The 18921-nt window shown below is 40.3% G+C and overlaps 1 protein-coding gene and 1 pseudogene across 1 annotated transcript in view; one reads left to right on the top strand and one right to left on the bottom strand.

Annotated features, from left to right (window-relative positions):
• Nucleotides 1-18921, bottom strand: part of si:dkeyp-14d3.1 (transmembrane protein 132C) — a 361378-nt gene that overhangs the window by 139434 nt on the left and 203023 nt on the right. The window lies entirely within an intron of this gene.
• LOC119262850 lies at nt 2895-3069 on the top strand (annotated as a pseudogene).

Consider the following 18921-nt stretch of genomic DNA (forward strand, 5'->3'; position numbering starts at 1 on the left):
AATAAAAAAAAAAAAAAAAGAAAAAAAAATTAGTGAAGTTAGTTAACTGATACTAGATAATACATTCACTAAATTATGTTTTATTTCATTTATTCTACATAAATTGTACATACATTGTTCTCAGCATTTTGTGCGATGCTTCCTATGTGCTATAGCTGGGCTTTGTACTGTCCCCTATTTGATGTGCGGTAGCCTCAGAAGTCTACCAGTGCCTCCTTCTAAGTACTACACAGTTAAGAAAAACGTGAGGCGCAGGCTCGACACTGCCTTCTTGTGGAGAATAGAGTTCAGACATCCTATGGTTCTCATGCGAATGTGTACTGTTAGAGACGACCTCATTTGCATATTAAAAATCTAACTTTACATGACTAAAAAATTCATACTAGAGGCCTGCACTCAATATCTTGTGCCATAGAACAAATTGTCAGCGTTTTGCATGGGAGCGGGCGGGAAACTAGCCCACTGTAGGTGGGAGCACGACCAGCATGCATGAGTAGAAATCCTATACATTAATAAACAGGCTACATAAAGTAGAAGAATCACTGAATCATATAAACAATTTAAAAGTATAACAGTAAAACTGTTCAATGACTTAGTTCGCTTGAACTGTTTTACTGTTATAATTTTATATTGTTTATATATATGATTGATTGGATGCTTCGCAGCTCTTTAGAATGAACAATCATGTGCACAAGATGCAAATTCTCAGAGCTCAGACACGGCAGAGCCTACAGTCTGACGACCGCAGCAGCCCAGCAAAGCATGTGGTTTAATTCTTGCTTTGTATTTACCGGGAGTAAAGAGCACTTGGTGAAGTTACTCACTGTGAGCTTGATGACCATGACCACGTTATTTCAGCAGAGGATGTGTCTAAGAATAAACTATGCCAGATATTAGACGTCAGCTCACCTCGACTGAACTGTGTGGGTGGGTGGGTGGGTGGGAGCGGGACAAAACATTCCGGTTACGGGCGGGGGCGGGACAAATGATGCACATTTTCTGTGGGAGCGGTATGAAAGTCTTGTGGGAGCGGGACTGAAAAAAATAGTTCTGGGCAGATCTCTAATTCAGACCTATCCCAGTATTAATGACCCGTTGTTTAGCTGCATCCGTGAAAATATTTCCACTAACGTCAATGTGGTGCGGCTGGGATTCAAACAAATGTTGTGACTGTGTTGAGCTGCTAGCGAGCAATGAGGAAGGGTGAGAACTCTTTGCTGTGTAAAACGACAACTGCAGCTCTCGTCATTTTCTTGAGACAACCTTTTACAACTAATGCAGGGAAAGAACTGAGCATATTTAATTTTGCCCTGTTCCCCAAATGCTTGCTTTTCATTCATTTCAGTGCTCATATCAACAGGTTAGGGAGTCCACATTGGTAGTAACTAAACATTATGGCAGGCATTATGATCAGGAATGAGGAGTTGTGTTCCCTGGTGGTGGCTGGACCAAATATTGCAGAGCTATATATGATTTCAGACAAACCTTCAGGCCTGATTACAGCTTTTATTTGTATAAAATGTCTTGTATGTTGAGAAAAACAGGGTTAAAAAGAAAATAAAAGAAAAGGGAATTGGGCATTTGGTCTCTATTTAGCCTACACTTGCCACTCTGCCCTCTGGAACCATTTTGTCCATAAGCCGAGGACATTCTGGAGACCAATGGGCTGCAAAAGCTCTTATATTGCCTTTTATTATCCAATATACCCAAGAGTGGCATTACTTAAGGAAGCTCTCAGGTTGTCTTTTTTGGAGCTGTAGAGGTCTTTTTGGTCGATGTTTTTCTTCGGAACGGTTTTCACTCAAAGGAAAGTGCTTTTTCTCTGACAGTCTGTCCCCTGGTCACACATGAAGCGAAAGCGTCGGTGAAGAGCAGAAAGGCTTCCCACTCACGCACAGAGCTGAGCTCAGTGACTGAAGTTCAACAGCTTCTTCTTGAACTTAACCTGGAGACGTCATACAGGCTTTTCAGCTAAACAGAACACCGTTGCAGAAAACAGAGTAGGCCAAAGGTGCCTGAGATGGTTTGCTGGAGCAAAGCTATAGCTGAACCACTTTGGACTCCGTAAAAAAGCTTTTCCTGGACGATTCTTTAAGGAAACGTTGTAAATGAGAGCTACGAGCGTGAAGATCCTTCCGCACAGTGTTCTAATAGAAAAGGTTTTAACTACACGGCCAGAAAAAGGGTTCTGTATAGGTAGATTTTTTTCACCCAAGCTAGAACCAGTGTAAACTACTGTCACATTCTGGTGCACCCAGAGTTCATGCACTTGTTGTTAGTGTCCTCATCTGAAACAGTAAGACTGGGGAAATAAGGCTGCATATACAGCAATATAAAGGAACAGCAGCTTGAGCTCCAGCAGAAGTACCCGTGTTATTTCACCAGCTATTAGGTCACATTATCGTAAAACTCATAACATGTTTTGCTGCATGCATTTCCACTCTCATTCACTATTTGTCAGGCTTTTATTAGCAGCAGTGTGAGCAATGAGACATGACTAACGGCTTCTCACGTGTTGAACAGTTGCGTACGCCAAGCTTCAGTGGCCACATTCGTAAAGGATTTCATTAGAATTCATCGTGTGCACTACTTTTTTGACAGGGTCTATATGCACATCACTGCTGACTGGGTAACACCTCTGACATGCCCATTAAACGAGACATAGCATACATTAAAGTCTGTTCCGTACCATTTTGATTTAATGTCAAATCAAAATCAACACAAAAACACTTTTATTGTCACATCCCATTAACACACGTGTGAAGGTGAGTGAAAATCTTAGGTCCCCACTTGAGTGCTAAATTATATATATATATACACACATTAGACACATGTGCACATTATAAGTATTCACATTAATATATACACATCATTCAACCTGGAAACCATAGCAAAACGCTTCTCAGCCTTTTGGCTAAGATCAAGTGTAGTATCTGTTCTTATCAGTTCTCTATATGAGGACTACATATTAAATTGATTTTTAGAACAGGGAGACAGAAGAGGGGCTTGCTCCGTCCGCGCCACGCATCGACCTGGTATCACAGTACCTCCGGGGACGGTGCACCTCCTTGGGGCAGTCACGGGCTGGAGGTTAGGGAACTGGCCCTGTGACCAGAAGGTTGCCGGTTCGATCCCCTTGGCTGACAGTCCATGACTGAAGTGCCCTTGAGCAAGGCACCTAACCCCCAATTGCTCCCTGGGTGCTGTGGATAGGGCTGCCCACCGCTCCGGGCGAGTGTGCTCACTGCCCCCTAGTGTGTGTGTTCACTAGTGTGTATGTGGGTGTTTCACTGCATGGATGGGTTCAATGCAGAGGTCTAATTCCACAGTGTGCAAAGGCAGTGACAAATGGCTCTTAATCCAATTCAGAACAGGTGTATTTTGCACAAGGTGTTTTGAGACTGAACGTAACTCTGGTGTTCATCAGGCACTTCACTGAAAATGAAAACAAAAAAAATAATGGCCTTGGTTTTTGAGATCTGACCCTGAATGCCATTCTATCCCAACTTTTACTCCAAGAACAGAGTTCTGGTGCCTTCCAGGCAATTCCCAACCCTGGTTATATCTTATTATTGATTCTATAATGAAAACAAACCTCCTTTAATGAGCCCTTTCCCAAAATAAGCCCAGAAATAGGGCCTGGTTGTGAACTTAGGTATTCAGGACAAGCCTAAAATGCAGCCCACCTCTCTCTCTCTCTCTCTCTCTCTCTCTCGTGGTTTCCTCTATAAATAATGATGAGATAACTGAAATGGGGACTTGTTCCCTGGGTGGCTGTATGAGGAAATAAAAAAAACAGCAGCAGATAAAATCCAATAAGCTTCAGCTCTGAGTGCTGTCCTGGGTCTGCTACCTGCTACCTGCAGCCAGAGCTCTGAACAGGCAGAGTGGACACAAACCGGCATAATGAGCCAATTCAGCCTGGACAATACAGGTCAGTGCCGTCGGGAATTAGAAGCTGTTATGATTACCAGTCATGTTTTGGTTATTTAGGAATTTACTGCTGCTGCACGTCGTGGTTTATGAAGACACTGTGAACAATTGGACCCACAATAATGGGCTTGCTATTTCAGTTCTTTGCTGGAAGGGTCTCAGTGCACCTGTATATAAAACACCCTACATTCAAACAAGAAGCTGGCGAATGAGAAGCGACTTCAGCCTCGTAAAAGTTCTAACATTGACAGACGTTTTACAAGAAACTGTCCTACTTTGAGGAAACGTTTCCTGCCGGAGATGTGAGAAAAGCTACTAAAGCTGAGCTAAAAGCTTAAAACAGAGCAAAGTAAGTCTGTGTTTTCATTTATATTATATTTCTTAGCCTAAATTAGTACATTAGCTCATACTGAGACATATTTACAGCCAAGACAGTAAACGGACATAAAATGTTGTTGCTGCCAAAGTGGTTTGATTTTTGTTGAGAGGACAAAATGGCTCTTCTTAACGTTTGGGGTGCCAACTCCTGCTGTAGGCCAAGACTTTCAATATCAGAAAATATTCCCTGGAATGTCCCAACATGAGGTTGGTTGGCGCAATGGAAAAAGCATGTAAAAACATGTAAAAGAATGAAGCTTAATAATTGGCGCTTTTAATTCAAGCCACCTTTGGGCATCTGAGACGAACCAACCAACCCCAAGATCTATGTGCCAACCATCCCCACCAATATCAGGATACAGCTCTATGTTTGCTTCATGTTAGCGAGCCAGCATTACTTATCTTTGGCTTTCAAATCATTTATGACTGAGGAACACAGCCTCTGATTTATTGACAAGTCACGGAGACAGCCTCTGATTGGTCAATAAGTCAGGAACACAGCCACTGACTGGTCAACGAGTCAGGAACACAGCCTCTGATTGGTCGGACAGTCAGAAACACAGACTGTGTGTGGTCAGTGAATCAAGAACACAGCCTCTGATTGGTCGACGAGTCAGGAACACAAACTGATTAGTTGATGAGACAGGAACACAACTGCTGATTGGTCAGCAAGTCAGGAACACAGCTTCTGATTGGTCGGTGAGTCAGGAACATAGCCTCTTTTTGGTCAACGAATCAGAAACACAGCCTCTGACTGGTCAACGGGCCACGAACACAGCCTCTGATTGGTCGACGAGTCAAGAACACAGCTTCTGATTGGTCGATGAGTCAGGAACACAGCCTCTGACTGGTCAACAAGTTAGGAACGCAGCCTCTAATTGGTCAATAAGTGAGGAACACAACCTCTGATTGGTCAACAAGTCAGGAATACAGCCTGTGATTGGTCAATAAGTCAGGAACACAGCCTCTGATCGGTCGTCGAGTCACGAACACAGCCTCTGATTGGTCAACAAGTCAGGAACGCAGCCTCTAATTGGTCAACAAGTCAGGAACACAGTCTCTGACTGGTCAACAGGCTATCAACACAGCCTCTGATTGGTCAATAAGTCAGGAACACAGCCACTGACTGGTCAACGAGTCAGGAACACAGCCTCTGATTGGTCGGACAGTCAGAAACACAGACTGTGTGTGGTAAGTGAATCAAGAACACAGCCTCTGATTGGTCGGACAGTCAGAAACACAGACTGTGTGTGGTCAGTGAATCAAGAACACAGCCTCTGATTGGTCGACGAGTCAGGAACACAAACTGATTAGTTGATGAGACAGGAACACAACTGCTGATTGGTCAGCAAGTCAGGAACACAGCTTCTGATTGGTCGGTGAGTCAGGAACATAGCCTCTTTTTGGTCAACGAATCAGAAACACAGCCTCTGACTGGTCGACGGGCCACGAACACAGCCTCTGATTGGTCGACGGGTCAAGAACACAGCTTCTGATTGGTCGATGAGTCAGGAACACAGCCTCTGACTGGTCAACAAGTCAGGAACGCAGCCTCTAATTGGTCAATAAGTGAGGAACACAACCTCTGATTGGTCAACAAGTCAGGAATACAGCCTGTGATTGGTCAATAAGTCAGGAACACAGCCTCTGATCGGTCGTCGAGTCACGAACACAGCCTCTGATTGGTCAACAAGTCAGGAACACAGCCTCTAATTGGTCAACAAGTCAGGAATACAGCCTGTGATTGGTCAATAAGTCAGGAACACAGCCTCTGATCGGTCGTCGAGTCACGAACACAGCCTCTGATTGGTCGACGAGTCAGGAACACAGCCTCTGATTGGTCAACAAGTCAGGAACACAGTCTCTAATTGGTCAATAAGTCAGGAACACAGCCTCTGATCGGTCGTCGAGTCACGAACACAGCCTCTGATTGGTTAACGAGTCAGGAACACAGCCTCTGTTTGCTTAACAAGTCAGGAACACAGCCTCCGATTGGTCGGCAGACTTGAGCCAAGGCGTCATGGATGGCTAAAAGCCCTGGTAACAATGACAACAACCCTTTTCAACACGGAGAAATTCATAAATAATCAGGAAAGGCATTCAGTGCTAGATTTGTCATTATGGATTTATTTTACAAAGCCTCCAAAAAGAAGTTCAAGACTGGATTACAAAGCTTGTGAAAGAGTTACGATCGCAACGGAGCCTTTATTGAAAGGGGAAAAGGCTAGCCTTCCAGGAAAAAATGAAAGTGATTCTGTAGCACGCAGCGTTCCCAAGACGTTTATTCTTTGATGTCTCATCTGACATCGTTGACCTGAGAGGGTTAAACCAGACGCAAGGCTATTGTGGCTGCACTATGTAAGGCGAGTAGCTATGTTCACAGCACACAAACTGACAGAAGGTTAAACTAATGCTGCGGCTCTTTGGTTCCAAACCCCGATCCCTGAAAGAGAGTGAAGAATGGAGGCGTCACAAGGTCATTGATGTGCTTTAATAGGGAGTCACTGCACAGAGAGACGGCTCACCCTCAGTTATATGGCCTTTTTTCACGAAAGGACTGCATTGGCTAACACTAGCAGTCAGCACGTGTGCTTAGACTACATTACCCATAAGCCAATAGTGTCTGTTTGAGGTCAGAGAGGGGATGCAGAAGGGACTCAGTGGGGAGGGAATCTATCGCCATGGCGACTCTGTCGTTTTTCTCTATTTTCTTCATGCCAAACCCATTTAGAACGTTCTAATTTGGTTCTAATCCTCCGGAGTTTACAGCCTTGTTTTGGGCTGAATGTTGCTGAGACTTATTTTGTTTGCATTTTCCGCCTTCAGAGATTCACAGAACGTAGGAGTGTGTGTGTGTGTGTGTGTGTGTGTGTGTGTGTGTGTGTGTGTGTGTGTCCCAGTGCGTGACTCCACAGTCTGCTCTGCAAATCGACATCTTGTTAAGTCAATCTGTCTCGCAGTACCTCCCTCCTGCTCCCTCTCTCTGTCTTCCGCTCTCTATCTCTCTCTCTCCTTCTCCTTTCTTTCTTTCTTTCTTTCTTTCTTTCTTTCTTTCTTTCTTTCTTTCTTTCTTTCTTTCTTTCTTTCTCCCTCTCTCTGTGCATCTCTATTCTCTCTTTTTCTCTCTCCCAATCTTTGTCTTTCTTCATCTCACCCCACATCTTGTTTTCTCTCTATTTCTACTTTCTTTCTAATTCCACTCTTTCATTCATCTATTTTCTCTCTCCTTCTCTCTCTATTTCAACTCTTTCTTTCGACTTCTACTCTTTCTTTCACCTCCCCTCTCTCTCTCTCTCTCTCTCTCTCTCTCTGTGTCTTGGTCTCTCTCTCTCTCTCTCTTTCTTCTTTCTTTCATTTTTTCTTCTTTCACCCCTTTCTCCCTTTATGTCAGCCTTATCTTTCTACTACTACTCTTTCACCTCATCCCTCTCTCTCGTTTTCTCTCACCCGCCTCTCTTTATCTCTAACTCTCTATTTCTACTCTTTCTTTCTACTTCTGCTTTCTTTCACCTCATATCTCCCTCTCTCTCTCTCTCTCTCTCTCTCTCTCTCTCTCTCTCTCTCACCCTGTATCTCACTGACTTTTTTCATGTATCTTTCTTTTCCTCTCTCTCTTCTCTCTCGTCTCTTTGTCTCTCTCTTTTCCTTTCTGCTCCTGTGGGGGTCCGGATCACGGTAAGTGGAGCTGGGAAATGGGCGATAAGTATAGATACAAGGTAGAAGGACATGATAATTGATACTTTAGATACTTTGAAGTACTGCCCATCCCCTTCAAACTCTCTTAATGCAGTTTTGTATTCTCTCATTCAGTCAAAGCAGATTCATGAAGGCATTTGAGATGAACTACTGTGTGGATCACAGGAACAGTACAGAGCACTTTTTTAAGCAGACTAAATTAAATTGAAAATCTGTGTTGACGTTTTTCATAATAAAGGCAGTTTGTGTGAATGAGACACAGAAACTATACAGGCCTAACTGACGAATAGGAATGTGTCCTATCCCTTAATTTAAACTATGAATTGCATGTTTTGTGTGTATAAATTTAAACAGTCACCATTTTTATTTGAATTGATTTATCATCACAAATGGGGGCTTAGCAACGTCCTTCTTTCAGCTAAATCCAGTCCCGGATCTTCTCAAATGCCTTCATGTGCACTGACTAAACACAATATACTGCCGCATAGAGCATTATTACAGCGTGCAGCTGTTATTTAAATCTGCACTAAGTTTCCTTGGATTTTGCAGCGTTTGCCGTTGTTATTAATAATACATGCCAAATAAGTGTGTCTGTACGAACACGGTTTCTGCAAATCTTTCTGCTATAATAAAATAGTAAAATTGATAGAACTGACAAAACTGACACATTGGAAAGCTTAATGTTTTCATTACAGATGATGAATACATTTCATCTTAATCGGATTTTGAAGTAACAGTTCGGCAAAAAGCATCGCAAACTTGCCTCTGACTGTTTGGAGTTGTTCTGTATCTCCAAGAGACTTAATTACGTGGTTCCTGATGCTGTATGACAGGGCTGGGCAGAATACTAGGGTTGAACACTGAATACACTGTACTAAATGTATTTTGTAATGTATTCATTTACAGTACATATTCAGAGTACGTTTAGAATACATATTGATAAAAGATAAAAACATTTTTTATTTATTTCCACTGCTGTGACTGGGTGATAGTTTTGGTCATTTAATTCTTCTGATAGTACATATAATATTATTCAAATGAATATTAAAGCAAATGCAACCTTCTCAGTCCACTGATCCAATAATCCCACTGCACTTTCATGACCTAAACCAACAATTTGCCACATCCCAGTAACAAAATCTTGCAAATTTGATAAAATGCTTTAGCAGAGCTCAGTAACACTGAGATTAATAACTGATCACATTGATTTATCAGTCTACTCAGGCTTTAGCAGAGCTCAGTAACACAGAGATTAATAACTGATCATCACATTGATTTATCAGTCTACTCAGGCTTTAGCAGAGCTCAGTAACGCTGAGATTAATAACTGATCACATTGATTTATCAGTCTACTCAGGCTTTAGCAGAGCTCAGTAACGCTGAGATTAATAACTGATCACATTGATTTATCAGTCTGCTCAGGCTTTAGCAGAGCTCAGTAACGCTGAGATTAATAACTGATCACATTGATTTATCAGTCTACTCAGGCTTTAGCAGAGCTCAGTAACACAGAGATTAATAACTGATCATCACATTGATTTATCAGTCTACTCAGGCTTTAGCAGAGCTCAGTAACGCTGAGATTAATAACTGATCACATTGATTTATCAGTCTGCTCAGGCTTTAGCAGAGCTCAGTAACGCTGAGATTAATAACTGATCACATTGATTTATCAGTCTACTCAGGCTTTAGCAGAGCTCAGTAACACTGAGATTAATAACTGATCACATTGATTTATCAGTCTACTAAGGCTTTAGCAGAGCTCAGTACCACTGAGATTAATAACTGATCATCACATTGATTTATCAGTCTACTCAGGCTTTAGCAGAGCTCAGTAACGCTGAGATTAATAACCGATCACATTGATTTATCAGTCTACTCAGGCTTTAGCAGAGCTCAGTAACACTGAGATTAATAACTGATCACATTGATTTATCAGTCTACTCAGGCTTTAGCAGAGCTCAGTAACGCTGAGATTAATAACCGATCATCACATTGATTTATCAGTCTACTCAGGCTTTAGCAGAGCTCAGTACTACTGAGATTAATAACTGATCACATTGATTTATCAGTCTACTCAGACTTTAGCAGAGCTCAGTAACACTGAGATTAATAACCGATCATCACATTGATTTATCAGTCTACTCAGGCTTTAGCAGAGCTCAGTAACACTGAGATTAATAACCGATCATCACATTAATTTATCAGTCTACTCAGGCTTTAGCAGAGCTCAGTAACGCTGAGATTAATAACTGATCACATTGATTTATCAGTCTACTCAGGCTTTAGCAGAGCTCAGTAACGCTGAGATTAATAACTGATCACATTGATTTATCAGTCTACTCAGGCTTTAGCAGAGCTCAGTAACACTGAGATTAATAACTGATCACATTGATTTATCAGTCTACTCAGGCTTTAGCAGAGCTCAGTAACACAGAGATTAATAACTGATCATCACATTGATTTATCCGTCTACTCAGGCTTTAGCAGAGCTCAGTAACACTGAGATTAATAACTGATCACATTGATTTATCAGTCTACTCAGACTTTAGCAGAGCTCAGTAACACTGAGATTAATAACTGATCACATTGATTTATCAGTCTACTCAGGCTTTAGCAGAGCTCAGTAACACTGAGATTAATAACTGATCACATTGATTTATCAGTCTACTCAGGCTTTAGCAGAGCTCAGTAACGCTGAGATTAATAACCGATCACATTGATTTATCAGTCTACTCAGGCTTTAGCAGAGCTCAGTAACACTGAGATTAATAACTGATCACATTGATTTATCAGTCTACTCAGACTTTAGCAGAGCTCAGTAACACTGAGATTAATAACCGATCATCACATTGATTTATCAGTCTACTCAGGCTTTAGCAGAGCTCAGTAACGCTGAGATTAATAACTGATCACATTGATTTATCAGTCTACTCAGGCTTTAGCAGAGCTAAGTAACACTGAGATTAATAACTGATCACATTGATTTATCAGTCTACTCAGGCTTTAGCAGAGCTCAGTAACGCTGAGATTAATAACTGATCACATTGATTTATCAGTCTACTCAGACTTTAGCAGAGCTCAGTAACACTGAGATTAATAACTGATCACATTGATTTATCAGTCTACTCAGGCTTTAGCAGAGCTCAGTAACGCTGAGATTAATAACCGATCACATTGATTTATCAGTCTACTCAGACTTTAGCAGAGCTCAGTAACACTGAGATTAATAACTGATCACATTGATTTATTGGTCTACTCAGACTTTAGCAGAGCTCAGTAACGCTAAGATTAATAACCGATCATCACATTGATTTATCAGTCTACTCAGGCTTTAGCAGAGCTCAGTACAACTGAGATTAATAACTGATCACATTGATTTATCAGTCTACTCAGGCTTTAGCAGAGCTCAGTAACACTGAGATTAATAACCGATCACATTGATTTATCAGTCTACTCAGACTTTAGCAGAGCTCAGTAACGCTAAGATTAATAACCGATCATCACATTGATTTATCAGTCTACTCAGGCTTTAGCAGAGCTCAGTACTACTGAGATTAATAACTGATCACATTGATTTATCAGTCTACTCAGGCTTTAGCAGAGCTCAGTAACACTGAGATTAATAACTGATCACATTGATTTATCAGTCTACTCAGGCTTTAGCAGAGCTCAGTAACACTGAGATTAATAACTGATCACATTGATTTATCAGTCTACTCAGGCTTTAGCAGAGATCAGTAACACTGAGATTAATAACTGATCATCACATTGATTTATCAGTCCACTCAGGCTTTAGCAGAGCTCAGTAACACTGAGATTAATAACCGATCACATTGATTTATCAGTCTACTCAGGCTTTAGCAGAGCTCAGTAACACTGAGATTAATAACCGATCACATTGATTTATCAGTCTACTCAGGCTTTAGCAGAGCTCAGTAACACTGAGATTAATAACCGATCACATTGATTTATCAGTCTACTCAGGCTTTAGCAGAGCTCAGTAACACTGAGATTAATAACTGATCACATTGATTTATCAGTCTACTCAGGCTTTAGCAGAGCTCAGTAACACTGAGATTAATAACCGATCATCACATTGATTTATCAGTCTACTCAGGCTTTAGCAGAGCTGAGTAACGCTGAGATTAATAACTGATCACATTGATTTATCAGTCTACTCAGGCTTTAGCAGAGCTCAGTAACGCTGAGATTAATAACTGATCACATTGATTTATCAGTCTACTCAGGCTTTAGCAGAGCTCAGTAACACTGAGATTAATAACCGATCACATTGATTTATCAGTCTACTCAGGCTTTAGCAGAGCTCAGTAACGCTGAGATTAATAACTGATCACATTGATTTATCAGTCTACTCAGGCTTTAGCAGAGCTCAGTAACGCTGAGATTAATAACTGATCACATTGATTTATCAGTCTACTCAGGCTTTAGCAGAGCTCAGTAACACTGAGATTAATAACCGATCACATTGATTTATCAGTCTACTCAGGCTTTAGCAGAGCTCAGTAACGCTGAGATTAATAACTGATCACATTGATTTATCAGTCTACTCAGGCATTAGCAGAGCTCAGTAACACTGAGATTAATAACTGATCACATTGATTTATCAGTCTACTCAGGCTTTAGCAGAGCTCAGTAACACAGATTAATAACCGATCACATTGATTTATCAGTCAACTCAGGCTTTAGCAGAGCTCAGTAACACTGAGATTAATAACCGATCACATTGATTTATCAGTCTACTCAGGCTTTAGCAGAGCTCAGTAACACTGAGATTAATAACTGATCATCACATTGATTTATCAGTCTACTCAGGCTTTAGCAGAGCTCAGTAACACTGAGATTAATAACTGATCATCTCATTGATTTATCAGTCTACTCAGGCTTTAGCAGAGCTCAGTAACGCTGAGATTAATAACCGATCACATTGATTTATCAGTCTACTCAGGCTTTAGCAGAGCTCAGTAACACTGAGATTAATAACCGATCACATTGATTTATCAGTCTACTCAGGCTTTAGCAGAGCTCAGTAACACTGAGATTAATAACTGATCACATTGATTTATCAGTCTACTCAGGCTTTAGCAGAGCTCAGTAACACTGAGATTAATAACTGATCACATTGATTTATCAGTCTACTCAGGCTTTAGCAGAGCTCAGTAACACTGAGATTAATAACTGATCACATTGATTTATCAGTCTACTCAGGCTTTAGCAGAGCTCAGTAACGCTGAGATTAATAACCGATCACATTGATTTATCAGTCTACTCAGGCTTTAGCAGAGCTCAGTAACACTGAGATTAATAACCGATCACATTGATTTATCAGTCTACTCAGACTTTAGCAGAGCTCAGTAACACTGAGATTAATAACCGATCATCACATTGATTTATCAGTCTACTCAGGCTTTAGCAGAGCTCAGTAACACTGAGATTAATAACTGATCATCACACTGATTTATCAGTCTACTCAGGCTTTAGCAGAGCTCAGTAACACTGAGATTAATAACCGATCATCACATTGATTTATCAGTCTACTCAGGCTTTAGCAGAGCTCAGTAACACTGAGATTAATAACCGATCATCACATTGATTTATCAGTCTACTCAGGCTTTAGCAGAGCTCAGTAACTCTGAGATTAATAACCGATCACATTGATTTATCAGTCCACTCAGGCTTTAGCAGAGCTCAGTAACACTGAGATTAATAACTGATCACATTGATTTATCAGTCTACTCAGGCTTTAGCAGAGCTCAGTAACACTGAGATTAATAACTGATCATCACATTGATTTATCAGTCTACTCAGGCTTTAGCAGAGCTCAGTAACACTGAGATTAATAACTGATCACATTGATTTATCAGTCTACTCAGGCTTTAGCAGAGCTCAGTAACGCTGAGATTAATAACTGATCATCACATTGATTTATCAGTCTACTCAGGCTTTAGCAGAGCTCAGTAACGCTGAGATTAATAACTGATCACATTGATTTATCAGTCTACTCAGGCTTTAGCAGAGCTCAGTAACACTGAGATTAATAACCGATCACATTGATTTAACAGTCTACTCAGGCTTTAGCAGAGCTCAGTAACACTGAGATTAATAACTGATCACATTGATTTATCAGTCTACTCAGGCTTTAGCAGAGCTCAGTAACACTGAGATTAATAACTGATCACATTGATTTATCAGTCTACTCAGGCTTTAGCAGAGCTCAGTAACACAGATTAATAACTGATCACATTGATTTATCAGTCTACTCAGGCTTTAGCAGAGCTCAGTAACGCTGAGATTAATAACCGATCACATTGATTTATCAGTCTACTCAGGCTTTAGCAGAGCTCAGTAACACTGAGATTAATAACCGATCACATTGATTTATCAGTCTACTCAGACTTTAGCAGAGCTCAGTAACACTGAGATTAATAACCGATCATCACATTGATTTATCAGTCTACTCAGGCTTTAGCAGAGCTCAGTATCACTGAGATTAATAACTGATCATCACATTGATTTATCAGTCTACTCAGGCTTTAGCAGAGCTCAGTAACACTGAGATTAATAACCGATCATCACATTGATTTATCAGTCTACTCAGGCTTTAGCAGAGCTCAGTAACACTGAGATTAATAACCGATCATCACATTGATTTATCAGTCTACTCAGCCTTTAGCAGAGCTCAGTAACACTGAGATTAATAACCGATCACATTGATTTATCAGTCTACTCAGGCTTTAGCAGAGCTCAGTAACTCTGAGATTAATAACCGATCACATTGATTTATCAGTCCACTCAGGCTTTAGCAGAGCTCAGTAACACTGAGATTAATAACTGATCACATTGATTTATCAGTCTACTCAGGCTTTAGCAGAGCTCAGTAACACTGAGATTAATAACTGATCACATTGATTTATCAGTCTACTCAGGCTTTAGCAGAGCTCAGTAACCCTGAGATTAATAACTGATCACATTGATTTATCAGTCTACTCAGGCTTTAGCAGAGCTCAGTAACACTGAGATTAATAACCGATCACATTGATTTATCAGTCTACTCAGGCTTTAGCAGAGCTCAGTAACACTGAGATTAATAACCGATCACATTGATTTATCAGTCTACTCAGACTTTAGCAGAGCTCAGTAACACTGAGATTAATAACCGATCATCACATTGATTTATCAGTCTACTCAGGCTTTAGCAGAGCTCAGTATCACTGAGATTAATAACTGATCATCACATTGATTTATCAGTCCACTCAGGCTTTAGCAGAGCTCAGTAACACTGAGATTAATAACTGATCATCACACTGATTTATCAGTCTACTCAGGCTTTAGCAGAGCTCAGTAACACTGAGATTAATAACCGATCATCACATTGATTTATCAGTCTACTCAGGCTTTAGCAGAGCTCAGTAACACTGAGATTAATAACCGATCATCACATTGATTTATCAGTCTACTCAGGCTTTAGCAGAGCTCAGTAACACTGAGATTAATAACCGATCACATTGATTTATCAGTCTACTCAGGCTTTAGCAGAGCTCAGTAACTCTGAGATTAATAACCGATCACATTGATTTATCAGTCCACTCAGGCTTTAGCAGAGCTCAGTAACACTGAAATTAATAACTGATCACATTGATTTATCAGTCTACTCAGGCTTTAGCAGAGCTCAGTAACACTGAGATTAATAACTGATCACATTGATTTATCAGTCTACTCAGGCTTTAGCAGAGCTCAGTAACACTGAGATTAATAACTGATCACATTGATTTATCAGTCTACTCAGACTTTAGCAGAGCTCAGTAACACTGAGATTAATAACCGATCATCATATTGATTTATCAGTCTACTCAGGCTTTAGCAGAGCTCAGTAACACTGAGATTAATAACCGATCATCACATTGATTTATCAGTCTACTCAGGCTTTAGCAGAGCTCAGTAACACTGAGATTAATAACCGATCACATTGATTTATCTGTCTACTCAGGCTTTAGCAGAGCTCAGTAACACTGAGATTAATAACCGATCACATTGATTTATCAGTCTACTCAGGCTTTAGCAGAGCTCAGTAACACTGAGATTAATAACCGATCACATTGATTTATCAGTCTACTCAGGCTTTAGCAGAGCTCAGTAACACTGAGATTAATAACCGATCACATTGATTTATCAGTCTACTCAGGCTTTAGCAGAGCTCAGTAACACTGAGATTAATAACCGATCACATTGATTTATCAGTCTACTCAGACTTTAGCAGAGCTCAGTAACACTGAGATTAATAACTGATCACATTGATTTATCAGTCTACTCAGGCTTTAGCAGAGCTCAGTAACACTGAGATTAATAACTGATCACATTAATTTATCAGTCTACTCAGGCTTTAGCAGAGCTCAGTAACACTGAGATTAATCACTGATCATCACATTGATTTATCAGTCCACTCAGGCTTTAGCAGAGCTCAGTAACACTGAGATTAATAACTGATCATCACATTGATTTATCAGTCTACTCAGGCTTTAGCAGAGCTCAGTAACACTGAGATTAATAACCGATCATCACATTGATTTATCAGTCTACTCAGGCTTTAGCAGAGCTCAGTAACACTGAGATTAATCACTGATCATCACATTGATTTATCAGTCTACTCAGGCTTTAGCAGAGCTCAGTAACACTGAGATTAATAACTGATCACATTGATTTATCAGTCTACTCAGGCTTTAGCAGAGCTCAGTAACACTGAGATTAATAACCGAACATCACATTGATTTATCAGTCTACTCAGGCTTTAGCAGAGCTCAGTAACGCTGAGATTAATAACTGATCACATTGATTTATCAGTCTACTCAGGCTTTAGCAGAGCTCAGTAACGCTGAGATTAATAACTGATCACATTGATTTATCAGTCTACTCAGGCTTTAGCAGAGCTCAGTAACACTGAGATTAATAACCGATCACATTGATTTATCAGTCTACTCAGGCTTTAGCAGAGCTCAGTAACACTGAGATTAATAACTGATCACATTGATTTATCAGTCTACTCAGGCTTTAGCAGAGCTCAGTAACACTGAGATTAATAACCGATCATCACATTGATTTATTAGTCTACTCAGGCTTTAGCAGAGCTCAGTAACACTGAGATTAATATCCAATCACATTGATTTATCAGTCTACTCAGGCTTTAGCAGAGCTCAGTAATACTGAGATTAAAACCTGCATTTGACCCACTGTTATGTATAATTATGGACTATGTTCAGGCTTCAGGATACTGTTTTTAGCTGTGCCGCATTCAACGTGTCTATAGACGACAGTATATAAGAGTATTAGCTGTAGTGTCTCATCTGATAGACCACATCAGGGCTACTGAGGAAAATGTGTAAATTGGACTGTTCATCGATATTCACTTTAAATCTGCCTGTAAGTGTATCCTAGAAGGTTTAGAAGGTTCAAAGCTGCGTTCTTATACTTATCTACACACCTTTTTTAGATGTTACAGAGCAAAATGTATTGTGTGATTTCTACAAGCCCTAATTCTCATTCAGAGCTGTTACTTATTCAAAGAAAATCAAAACGCTTTCACAGCACACATCTGCATCCTCAAAGGCTTGGCCTTCTCCATACAGAATATGATTCAGAAACAGAATATGAATGTATTTATTTGTGGTGGAAAAAAGTGCTTCTCCTCATTCAAACATTTTTCATTTCATTCCCAAGAGTAGATCACACACAAGCGCTAGTCAGGAAAACGGTCCATACACATCTGAGTACCAATACGTACCAATATATATCCTGAATGCATTATCTTTGCTGCTGAGATTGCAACTTTACAGTATTTAAACTCCTACGTAGTGCACTATGTAGGGAGCAGGGAGCCGTTTGAGATTCAGCCCCAGTGTTAGAAGAGGAGCCGCTGGATTGGCGCTAAATAAGACTCGCGGCGGTGAGTTGGTGACCAAAAAGTACGTATAAAGCAGGTTGTCCAAGGGAAACTGTGTATCTCCATTTTTTGTAGATGTTTTCTACATCATTTCAACACTCCAGGTGTCGTTTACATTGTGGAAAATCTCTTTACATTGACTGACATTGAAAGGTAAGTAAGAGTGTTTTTGCTCTGTCCTATTTTGGAGAGACCTGTTTTTCATTGGACAGCGACGTGTTCATTGTTATAAGACAGAAAGTTAATACATTTATGAAATAACCACAGTTTACAGCAAAGGGCGAACCGGCGTTCCCCGCATTCGGCGGCCCATGGTTGCTTGGCAATGATATTCCACACACTAAAGGAAATGCAGGTTTTGGTGGAATGCTTGTTTATGTCGATTATTATTAACAATAACGTAAATGGTTTTCTGAAAAGGTGTTTTTTTTTATCGTAGTATGTGTTGGACATCGTTGTATTAAAGCTATAAGCCACTTGAGATGCACGGCCACTCTTGTGTCAATCTACTTTAAACTGTATTTAATCAAAAGCAGAAAAAGATTAAATATCTAATATTTCATCTCATCAGCTTCACCGCTGCTCTTTGTAAATATCGATACTTTCTGAAATTGACACCTTCAACATGTTCCTCAAAATCTGACGGGATTTTAAGACCAGAAACATGGTGAATGTTCAGTCTCTCTCTCCATCTCTCCATCTCTCTCTCCATCTCTCTCCATCTCTCTTTCTCTATCTCTCCATCTCTTTATCTCTCTGTCCATCTATTTCTTCATCTCTCTCTCCATCTCTCCATCTCTTTATCCCTCTCCATCTCTCTCACCATCTCATGAATGGAGGAGTATCTTATCTTCCTCCCTTACCTTCACTTTCTTCATCTCTTTATCTCTCTCTCCATCCTTTATATCTCTCTCCATCTCTCTCACCATCTCATGAATGGAGGAGTATCTTATCTTCCT

This window comes from Pygocentrus nattereri, chromosome 29 (genome assembly GCF_015220715.1).
Source record: "Pygocentrus nattereri isolate fPygNat1 chromosome 29, fPygNat1.pri, whole genome shotgun sequence".
In the NCBI taxonomy this organism is placed as follows: Eukaryota; Metazoa; Chordata; class Actinopteri; order Characiformes; family Serrasalmidae; genus Pygocentrus; species Pygocentrus nattereri.